Genomic DNA, 12,400 nt, shown 5'->3' with positions numbered 1-12,400 from the left:
ATCATGGTCTCAATGACCGACTCAGAAAATCCACGCTTAGATAGAACTAAGCATTCAATCTCCAAGGAGTCAGCGTCAGAGAAATTAAATTTGGATGGAGGAATGGACCCTGTGTTAGAAGGTCCTTCCTCAGAGGCAACCTCCAAGTGGCCGAGAAGACATCTTTGCTAGGTCTGCATACTAGATCCTGCGAGACTATGCAGGAGCTTTTAGAATTACTGATTCTCTCTCTTGTTTGATACAAGCAATAACTCGTGGAAGGAGCGCAAATAGAGGAAACAGGTATGCTAGACCAAAATCCCAAAGAACTGCCAGAGCATCTATCAGAGCGGCCTGAGTATCTCTTGAACTTGAACCGTACCTTAGAAGCTTGGCATTCTGCCGAGAAACCATCAGATCCAACTCCGGCACCCCCCATTTGAGAGTTAACCTGGAGAACACCTCCGGATGGAGAGCCCACTCCCTGGGATGAAATGTCTGTCTGCTCAGGAAATCCCTTTCCCAGTTGTCCACTCCAGGAATTGTGAGCTTCCGCCCACTGAATAATCCATGCCACTTCCTTCATGGCTAAGGGACTCTGAATTCCTTCCTGGTGGTTAATGTAAGCCACTGAAGAGATGTTGTCCGACTGAAACCTGATTAACTGGGCTAAGGACAATTGAGGCCAAGCCATCAGAGCATTTAAAATTGCTCTCAACTAAAAAATGTTTATGGGGAGAGCAGACTCCTCCCGAGTACATAGTCCATGTGCCTTAAACAAGTCCCAGACTGCTCCCCAGCCTAGCAGGCTGGCGTCCATGGTCACAATAACCCAGGAAGGTCTCCGGAAGCATGTGCTCTGAGACAGATGGTCCTGAGAAAGCCACCACGGGAGAGAGTCTCTTGTCGACTAGTCTAGATCTATCCTCTGAGACAGATCTGAATGGTGTCCATTCCATTGTCTGAGCATGCATAATTGCAGAGCTCTCAAATGGAACTGAGTAAAGGGAATCATGTCCATGAAAGCGACCATCAGACCAATTACCTCCATACATTGAGCAACTGATGGCCGAACAGTAGACTGAAGAAAGAGGCAAGAGTAGAGAGTTTTGGATTTTCACACCTCCGTCAGAAAAATTTACATAAATAGGGAATCTATTATGGTCCCTAAGAAAACCACCATTGTAGCTGGAACAAGGGAACTCTTTTCCAGATTCACTTTCCAACCATGGGAACGTAGAAAAGACAACAAGATCTCTGTATGAGAGTTTGCTTGTTGAAAAGATGGTGCCTAAACCAATATATCGTTCAGGTATGGCACCACTGCAATTCCCCGAGACCTGATCACTGCCAAGAGAGCCCCCAGAACCTTTGAGAAAATTATTTGAGCTGTGGCAAGGTCAAATAGAATAGCTACAAACTGAAAGTGTTTGTCTAGAAAGGCAAATCTCAGGAATTTGTAATGATCCCCGTAGATGGGAACATGAAGAAACGTGTCCTTCAGGTCTATGGTCATCATGAACTGACCATCTTGGACCAAAGAAAGAATGGAACAAATGGTTTCAATTTTGAAGGACTGTACCCTGAGAAACTTGTAGAGGCCCTTTAGGTCTAAAATGGGTCAAAAAGTTCCCTCTTTTTGGGAACCACAAATAGATTTGAATAGAATCCTAGACCCTGTTCCCTTAATGGAACTGGAACAATCACTCCCAGGGAGGAAAGGTCCTGAGCCAACCCTTCATGCTGACTTAGACTCAGCTGAGGGTTTCTTTGATTGCTTCCCCTTATTCCAAGACACATTGGGCTTCCAAGAAGACTTGGACTGCTCCTGCTTGGAAGAGGGAGACTTTTGACCTTTGAAGTTACGAAAGAAATGAAAATTACTTTGACATCCTTTGAGTCTGTTCTTCTTGTATTGCGGTAGAAAATACCCTTTTCCACCAGAAATATCAGAAAATATTTCTGCCAGACCAGGTTCGAACAAGGTCTTCCCCTTGTAAGGAAGCACCAGAAGCTTGGAGTTAAAGGTAACATCAGCTAAGCAAGAGTTTAGCCACAATGCCCTGCGGGCTAGGACAGTGAAACCAGACATCTTTGAATGTCTAATAACTTGCATGTTAGCATCAGAAATAAAGGAATTGGCTAGTTTGAGAGCCTTAATCCTATCTTGTATCTCCTCCAACGGAGTCTCTACTAAAATTGATTCAGACAAGGCGTTGCACCAATAAGATGCTGCACTTGCTATTGTGGCAATACAAACTTCAGGTTGCCATTGTAAGACCTTGATGAACATACCTCTTTTTCAAATAAGTTTCCAGCTTTTTGTCCATGGGATCCTTAAAGGAGAAGCTATCCTCTATAGGGATCGTAGTTCTCTTAGCCAGAGTAGAAATAGCCCCTTCTACTTTAGGCACTGTGCGCCAAGAAACATCTTCTCCCATTCCTGAAAAATAATCTCCGTCACATGGTCTGGGACAGGAAAAACTTCCACAGAGGAAGGAACATCATAGTATTTATTAAGTTTACTAGACTTCTTAGGGTTGACGACAGAAGTATCAGAGTCATCCAAAGTAGCCAATACCTCCTTTAACAGTACACAAAGGTGTTCAAGCTTAAATCTGAAGTTTAATTATTCAGTATCAGGTGAAGGAATAATACTGTCCAAATCTGAGATTTCACCCTCAGAGGCTACTGGTGTAACCTCCTCATCAGACTTATGAGGGAGGGCAACCTGCATAGCAGTAGGTGGAACAGAAACCTTACTATCTGAATGTCTAATTTTCCTCTTGCGTTTTCCCAGCATCGGAAAAGCAAATAATCCTGCAGATACCACAGAAGATACCTGTGCAGCAAAATCTGCAGGCAAATAAACTCCTCCAGGAGGCTGAGAGAAACTGCATGACACTGTATGTGACGCCATAGAGGCTTGGGAAGTTTGAAGAGAAAGCTGTGTTATTACCTGAACAGCATCATCCTGAGAGACATTGAGCTCAGAGGGCAACAATTTATCTTTAAATTGAACTGTATGTGACATCATAGAGGCTTGGGACGTTTGAGGAGAAAGCTGTGGCATTGCCTGAACAGCATCATCCTGAGAGACATTGCTCAGAGGGCAACAATTTATCTTTAAATTGAAGTGTTCTAGCTAAGCATGCAGCACAGAATTGCATAGGCAAAACAATTTGTCTAAAAACAGTCTTGGTCCATTTCCATAATACTAAATAAAAAATTCCCCAAACTGTAGAATTGTTTTAAATACACTGTCACTTTAAGAATTTTTAATACCACAATTTGACTGCCAGAAGTTTCTAAAACAATCATATAGTAGATTGACACTAAAGAGACTGAAATTCAATGACGCCGCTCCGTGAATATCCGACAGCAGAGAGAAGTCACATGAACGGCAGAGAGAAGAAACTATGCAGCAAGTAAAAGGCGTGCGTTTCCCTATGCCTACAAAATAAGATGCAAGTAGATGCAGCTGGTTTCAAACTCACGCAGTTTGTCAGTTAGCCTGTTCTAGCTAAGCAAGCAAAGAAAACCAACTGCCAAATTTTAAGTTTATACATAAATCCCTGTATAAAACATAAGCCACACACATACTAATAAAGTATTACAACTAAATTAGCCCAAAGAGGAAAAAAAACGTCCCAATAAAGGGAAAATTAACCCTTTGTCTCAACATACATAATGTGCCTGCCCACTGCGAAAGAAAATCCTGTATAAAGGATTTTAAAAATGTCCCCATCTATTGCATATGGCATATTCTTCTGAAGTGCAAGTCTCCAAGAGCTAGAAGACAAAAGCACTTACCTGCAGTCTAGCTGTCCGGCAGGAAGACAGCACACAAGGCGTGAAAGGCCACATACTCCTTACAGAGACATGTAGAAAAAGAAAGAACAGAGTAACCTACTCTGGCTTTCTGTACCATGGGCAGCAATGTGTTAGGAAACAAAGCAAGGACTACCTCACAACTTCCTAACTGCTTAAAAGCCACCACTACTCTACTGAAGAGTTGACGTGGACTCAGCTAAACCCAAATCCTTGTTTGCAGGGAAAAGTACCTGAAAAAGGAATTCATTTCTTCAGAGAATGACTGAGGATTATGGGTAAAGGAGTTACACTTAACAGCTTTGCTGTGGTGCTCTTTGCCTTCTACTGCTGGCCAGGAGTGATATCCCCTCTAGTAATTGAATGACGTTGTGGACTCTCCATAAATATTTGTATCCACCAATCACCAGCTAGCTCCCAGTGTAGGGTATGTACATATTCTTTTTCAAGAAACAATATGAAGAGAACACAGTAACTTTGAAAATAGAAGTGAAAATAGATTAACAAGTGTTTAAATTTGACTTTCCTGTGGATAGCTGCTGCCTGCTCTAATCTCTCCCGGGATTGTTTCAAATAATGTGGATAAAGTAGCGGCGCTGGCCCCTTGGACAAATTAAGCCTTTTCTTCTTTTTAGAATCTCAGGTACTGTTTGGTGTCGAAAATGGAGAATCACAATAGTGAATCACTTTGCTTCAAAGAAATAGAATGTACTCACTTTGTGAATGTTTGAGTAAGTCCTTTATTGAATAATAAAAATCCACTTGCATCAAAAATGACTTGAAAGGTATTTTAATAAAATTTAAAACACCTAAAAGCTCATAACATTTTAGTTCATCTGATGTACTGTCAACATGATTTCTGTAAATATCTTCTGACCGTTGTACTCAGCAACTGAATAGTTAATGATATAATTCTGTTTAATAGGTTAGTTCTATAAAAAATATACAATAATAAGATCAATACTTCATGAGTCATTATGAAATTATTGCATGTTTTAATTGAGCCAGACTTAATAAAACATTTATTTTAAATGCATAACCTGCATTTATTTGGATGACTGAATTATATTTAACATTTCATGTAATTTTTTAATGGACAGAGAAATCAGTCACCTCTCCAGCTAACATGACTTAATAGAATAACTTAATTCAAAAGAATGAATCAATATTTATCCACCCTGAGGAATATCAATATATAATTGAAGTGTATCAACAATAGGAAATATACAGTGCACAACACATCATAATCTTAATTATAGTTCAAAGTGCTTACTGTGTATATTAAAGATAACCAAATAGATAACCAAATAGCAATAACTTATCATTCGTTTAATACTGTAGGTATATTTTCATGACCAAATAAGATACCTATGTGCATAACAGTATGTTCAAAAAGTGGTCTGGAGTCCTGTTTCACAAAACGGGCTCTATGTATTAAGAGGCGGGCGGATAGCTTCTCAACTTGCGAAGCTGTCCGCCCGCCTTCGCTACATACGGGCAGCGGGTCTGTTCGTCCGCTGGCCTGTATGTTTCATTACACACTCATCGGAGTGTGTAATGCCCACCCCTTCATTTGCGCAACCAATCGCGGGTGAAGGGACTGTCAATCACCGAGAGCGAGCTGCTTCTTAAAGCATATGCGAACCTGCCCTGCAAGGGCTCCGGAGCAACTCACGCTGCTTCGTACATGGAGCCTATTGTTTTAAAAAATCATAGCATTTTTACTGAACTGATGAGTAAGAGTGACATGTAAATCAGGGCATACTTTTTTTTCACTCTTGATCTTCCAAGCAACTCTTTTTTTTCATCCCATAATGCTCATACACCTACTTCATAGGGGGTGTCTTTATGGTCAGGCAAATATACCCTGGCTATGAATCATGTTAATGAAATTCTAGTAAAACCTCTATGTTGACCATTCTGTAAATAAAAATGTTAGTTGTAAAAACCTCCTTTTCAACCGACTTACAAGGTGGGTCAAATAATTAAAAATATAAGTAAATAAAATAAAATGTTATAGACCCCCAAGTATCACATCATTGAAAGAGGGCAGACTCCTCTTTCAAATGTGAGAACTATTTTGGGGAGTATAGTCTGGAAATGTAAAAAAAACCTTTTTATATAAGAGAAGTAAAAATCTAATTCTAATTCCTTTGCAAGTATACCCAGGATGATTCCAAGCATAAAATAATCTTCAGAGAAAGGATGCAGTCACCAGAAATATCCACAATCGTCACATTTTATTCATGTAACGTTTCTGGGTTTTATCACCTTCGTCAGACACCAAAAATATAGTTGCCATGAATAAAAGGTGACGATTGTGGAAGATTTATTTATATATATAATATATATATATATATATATATATATATATATATATATATATATATATATATATATATATATATATATATATATATATATACATATATATATATATATATCTATATTTATATATATATATATATATATATATATATATATATATATATATATATATATATATCAAAATAACAAGAGTATTTCAGTATACAGCAATACCTTTTTGTATTGGACTAACATTACATAGTAAAAGACAAGCTTTCAAGAGTTACTTCTCTTCCTCAGGTCTGAAGCAATTCTAGCAATGTTATTTTTCTATTCCAATACTGGACTAATACGGCTACTACAATCTATGTATGTATATATATATATATATATATATATATACACACATACATATAAGGTCCTTAACCCCTTGAGTGCTAACGACGGCTCCGAGCCATCGCAGAGTTTCTCAACCAGGTGCTAACGACGGCTCAGAGCCGTCACTAGCACTCTCCCACCTTGAGGGAGATCTGGGGGCTCCCACCCCGGCGATCGTGCCTGTAGAGTGACAGGCATCGCCGGGGCTTTCCATTTTGCGTGGTGACGTCACGCGTAATGACGTGAGGACGTCACCGCGCATCTTTATTTAAAAATGACAATTGACAATATAGGGAAAGGGGCATGCTGCTTAGAAGCCTGTATCTCAGGCATCTAAGCAGCTACAGACCCCCAAGACCCACCGTTGGAAAGGTAATCGCCTAACCTTTGCAATGGTATAAGTGTTCTGAAAAGAAAAAAAAAAAGTTTTAAAAAAAATATTTTAAAAAATGTAAAATTAAAAACCCTTAACATGTGCTTAGCACCCAGGTGGGAAAGTGCTTAGCACTCAAAGGGTTAAGGGTTAATGAACTGTCTGACATCTAGCCTAATAACTAAATTCATAGTTGATGGCAAAAACAAAATACAGACTACCTGGCTCAAGCATTCCCCTTTTGCTTGTATTTACAAAAGAAATATTTTTAAATCATTTTGAAAATTAATCATAGACTTAAAGCTTAAACAGTTGAATGACTGTATTGAATGCTGTTTTTTTAATTTGTGTTATCATCCAGATTACTAGTTAAAAGGTGTGTCAATTATGAGTATTTTGTAGCTTTATCACCTGGTTATTGCCCATCTGACCGCATAGAAAGTGTAAGTTACTTATCAATTTGCATCACAACTACTTTTTAACGAAATACACAAAAAGTAAGACTTTATATGTTATGCTTAAACCTTTCTAAAGCATGTTAGCTAATTGGGAAATAGGACAATAAAATATATGTTTGCCTTATGAAGATAACAGACGTATTTGGAATCAGCATCCAGATTTAGTCAGGAGCCAAATTAAGTAAATTTAAATAGTTTTGCTTATTTAGTACATCCAAGTGATATTGTATGTTGCGTTACTGCCAGCTCACCGAACCATAGTGAAAAGCCCTGGGCAGAATAAACGTTTTTATTTGGATATGTGATTTAACAATAATTACTTCCAAAGGAAGGCACATTTTTTTTAAAAAGAAAAATCTAAACATGTTTCTTACTCTTTATATTTATCTTATTCTTTTGAATCAACTTAAATTGAACCTTATGATAAAAAAACACTTTACTTTAGTTATTGTGGTAGTAATATTTTTCTCCTCTACAGACTTATTTTTTTTTTGCAACTGTGGTATTTTGGCATTGTGATAGATAAGACACTTTATTACTACATTAAAATATGCTTAAATTTAGAGATGTTTTATAAATTAGGTCAAGGCTCAGCCATGCATCATTCATATATTTTCAAACAGATATAGAAAAGTGAAAATAAATTTAAAAAAAATATGAATCCACATTAAATATAATATGATGCATTAAATGACAGATGACATATGTCAACTCTGTGTAACAAAAAAACATGGACATTTACAACTGTGCCTTGCAGAAAGTGCCAGGTGTAATAAAAATACTAGACAAGGACATTTAAAAGAGCTTTAAACACTAAGGGCTAGATTACGAGTGGAGCACTACCATTAGCTCGAGCAGTGTAAAAGCGATTGCAAGATTGCAGTGTACTTTACGCTCGAATCACAAGTGGCGAGCTGTTTAAATTTCCACAAATTTAATGAGTGCCAATGTCGGCTCGTATTACAAGTTGAAAGGCAATCACATTTAACGCTTAAAGAGTTTGGCTGGAGGAAACAGTTGCACTAAACTACTCTATTAACCCTATAACTGCCACAACCCCATCGCAAACTATGCCTCTACAAAATTAACCCAAAGACCACTATAACTCCCACTGCAAACTACCCCCTGCACTTTTAACCCCTAAACTGCCACAACACCCACCGCAAACTACCCCATTATACTATTAATCCCTAAACTGCCACAACCCATCGCAAACTACCCCTTTACATGCTTAACTCCTAAACCACCACAACCCCTATCGCAAGCTACCTCTACACTATTAACCCCTAAACCATGACAACCCCCATGGCAAACTACCCCTCTACACTATTAACACCTAAACCACCACAACCACAGTTCCAAACTACACCTCTACACTATTAACCCCTAAACCACCACATTCCCCATCACAAACTACCCCTCTATACTATTAACCCCTAAACAACGACAAACTACCCCTCTACACTATTAACCCCTAAACCACCACATCCCCCATCACAAACTACCTGTGGTATTCTGAGCTTCGTATTTAAGTAAACAAGTATTTGCACATTGGTTATAAAGGTTAGCTCTAAAATTAGAGCTTGTTGCTCTTTTTTGTAGTAATCAGAAAACAACTTCTATGTAGCCTGATTAAACAATATGAGACATTTAATATATGATGAATTTGTATATTAACTACTGACTTAAGTGTTAATAAATATAAGGAATATTTAATATAATATATATCTTATGTTCAAGATATATATATATAACCGGAGGCCACAGATGAAAAAGAAATACTGACAAGCTCAGAATCTGAATTGGTAGAAACAAATGATTCTTCTTACTTCACGCAATCACACACAGCCTAAAATATTTACAAGTTCAGACATTCCACAGACATACAATGTTTGTTCATATTGGCTGTTGCAGGTAATAGGAGATGCCCAATAATTCAGTATGGTAAAAAAAACAAGCAGGTAAGAAGTTTAAAGGCTTTAGCATTGTTCGTATACGTTACCACCTTGAGGACCGTGATATTTCTGTTACCGCATTGGAAGATCCGTGTTTGGAGAGGCAGCGTGTGTGAATGCGGCTTACTTCCGGGTAGCGGTGAAAAAGTAGATCCGGCCGTTGAATGATCCAAAGTCGGTAATGACAAAGTAACGATTTGAGCATAAGAGATTCAAGACGCAGCTAGAGTAAACAAAGTAAACCACCTTGCACAGGATACAAGCAATAGGAGACCTGAGATAAGGAAAGCTACACCAGAGTAGCTAAGACTTCAATAATCAGGCAGTAAATGAGTGTTACAGGTAGTCCTTATATAGGGTGGAGACCAAATAGGAGGGGTTATAGTTAAAGGTATACCACATCTCCCCCCCTTCAAGGAAGCACCCCAGGGGTTTCCAAACTAGGTTTCTCAGGATAGCGGCGATGAAAATTTCGTAGAAGACGGGGAGTGCGAAGATCAGAATGAAGCTGCCAAGAGTTATCCTCCGAACCATAACCTTTCCATTTCACAAGATACTCTAACCTCTTCCTATGGATCCTAGAATCCAATACAGCTTCAACTTCATACTCCTCTCGATCATCAACGAGTATTGGAGGTGGTCGAGACAAGGAGAGAGACTGAGGTGAAGGAAGATATGGCTTTAACAGAGAGACATGAAAAGAGGGGTGAATCTTAAAATCCTGGGGAAGCTCTAATCTCACAGCATTGAGGTTGATTATTTTAGAAATCTTAAAAGGACCCAAATATTGATTTGCTAACTTTTTGCTAGGAACTGACAGTTTGAGATTCTTTGTCGAGAGTAGTACCAAATCTCCAATCTGATAAGCCGGGCTAGCAGTGTGATGGGTATCATATAACCTTTTTTGATAATCTTTAGCTTCCGAAAGATGTTTTTTCAGGATGTTAAGTCTTTCTTGTAGGGTAGTTGCGAAATCCAATGCTGAGGGAGAGTTCACTTGTTGAGAGGACAATGAAATAGTAGTAGGATGATATCCATAAGTAACGAAGAATGGGGATAGTTTAGTAGATGTAGAAGTAGTATTGTTATAACAGAATTCAGCCAAAGGTAAATAGGATGACCAGTCATCCTGCAGATGAGATATATAACAACGAAGATATTGCTCAAGGGTTTGGTTGAGTCGTTCTGTAAGGCCATTTGTCTGAGGGTGAAAAGCAGTCGAGTATCTAGAATCAATTTTGATTAACTTACATAGGGATCTCCAAAAATTAGAGGTAAACTGTGTACCACGATCAGTTATTATAACTTTGGGCAGTCCATGTAAGCGAACTATGTTGTCTAGGAAAACGTGAGCTGTAGTGAAAGCTGTAGGGAGACCTTTTAGGGGAATGTAATGAGCCAGTCTTGTTAAATGATCAATGACAACTAAAATAGTATTGTAATGGTGGGATTCAGGTAACTCGACAATAAAGTCCATTGATATGGTACTCCAGGGTTTGTCAGGAATAGGCAGAGGAGATAAAAGACCTGATGGTCTTTTGTGTGTTAACTTGTTTCTGGCACAGGTATCACAATGTTTTACATAGTTTGTAATATAGGTATCCATGAGTGGCCACCAATAATTTCTCCTGGTTAGGTCTATAGTTTTAGAAATACCTGGATGGCCTGCTAGTGTCCCGTCATGGGTTTGTTTAAGAATAGAAGATCTAATTTGTTTGGGGATATATAGTTTAGAATTATGATAGAAAAGACCAGTCTTGGAATCTTTTTGACAGTCTATTCCATGTGGTGGTTCATGTTTTAATTCTTTTAAGATCTCCTCTTCTAAAGGTGTTAATAAACCTATAATTTTTTCTTTTGGAATGATTTGGTAAATTTGATTATGAGTGTCTTGTTCATGTAATCTAGAGAGGGCATCGGCTTTGGTATTTAAATGTCCTGGTCTGTAGGTTAAGAGAAAATCGAAACGATCAAAAAATATAGACCATCTTGCTTGTCTTGCAGACAAGGTCTTACTTGTTTTTAGAAATTCAAGATTTTTATGGTCAGTATAAATCTTAAAAGGTAGCTTAGCACCTTCTAATAAATGTCTCCAATGATCTAGAGCACGTTTTATAGCTAGAAGTTCTTTATCTCCTATGCTATAGTTTTTCTCAGCACTAGTTAACATTTTTGAATAGAAAGCAATAGGATGAATCTCAGTCTTGTTCTTATCTTGTTGTGATAAAACTGCACCGATACCTGAGTCGGATGCATCTACTTCAAGGATAAATTCTGAATCAAAATCTGGCATAACTAGAATGGGAGCTGTAGTAAAATTTTCTTTCAATTTATTAAAGGCAAGACTAGCGGATTCGGTCCACTTAAATCTTTGTTTTTCACTAGTGAGTGTTGTTAATGGTTTAACGATTGAAGAGAAATTTTTTATAAACTTCCTATAAAAATTCGCAAAACCAATGAATCGTTGTACAGATTTTGTGGAAGTAGGAGTAGGCCAATTTAGAATTGCTGATACCTTCTCCGGATCCATTTGAATTTTGTTGGGACTGATGATGTAACCCAAGAATTTTATTTCTGTGACATGAAAGGAACATTTTTCCAGTTTAGCATATAGTTTGTGTTCTTTTAAACGAGTTAATACCCAGCGTACATGTTTTTCATGCTCTTGAGGTGTTCTAGAATAAATTAATATGTCGTCAAGGTATATTATGACACAAACGTCTATCAGGTCACGAAAGATCTCATTTATAAAAAACTGAAAAGTTGCCGGAGCATTACTCAGACCAAAAGGCATTACATTATATTGGAAAAGGCCATATCTGGTCCTGAATGCCGTTTTCCATTCGTGACCTTCTTTAATTCTAATCAAATTATAAGCTCCCTTTAAATCTAATTTGGTGTAAATAGTTGCACCAGTTAGACGTTCCAAAAGTTCAGGTATTAAAGGTAACGGGTATCTGTTTTTTATTGTGATGTTATTTAAAGCTCTATAATCAATAATAGGTCTTATGGTACCATCCTTGTTTCTTACTAGAAACATACCTGCAGCTGCAGGGGATGTGGAGTGTGAAATAAATCCCTTACGTAAATTTTCGTCTAAGTAGTTTCTTATATACTGG

The sequence above is a fragment of the Bombina bombina genome, chromosome 9 (assembly GCF_027579735.1).
Source record: "Bombina bombina isolate aBomBom1 chromosome 9, aBomBom1.pri, whole genome shotgun sequence".
Taxonomy (NCBI): Eukaryota; Metazoa; Chordata; class Amphibia; order Anura; family Bombinatoridae; genus Bombina; species Bombina bombina.
Note: the sequence above shows the minus strand (reverse complement) of the source record.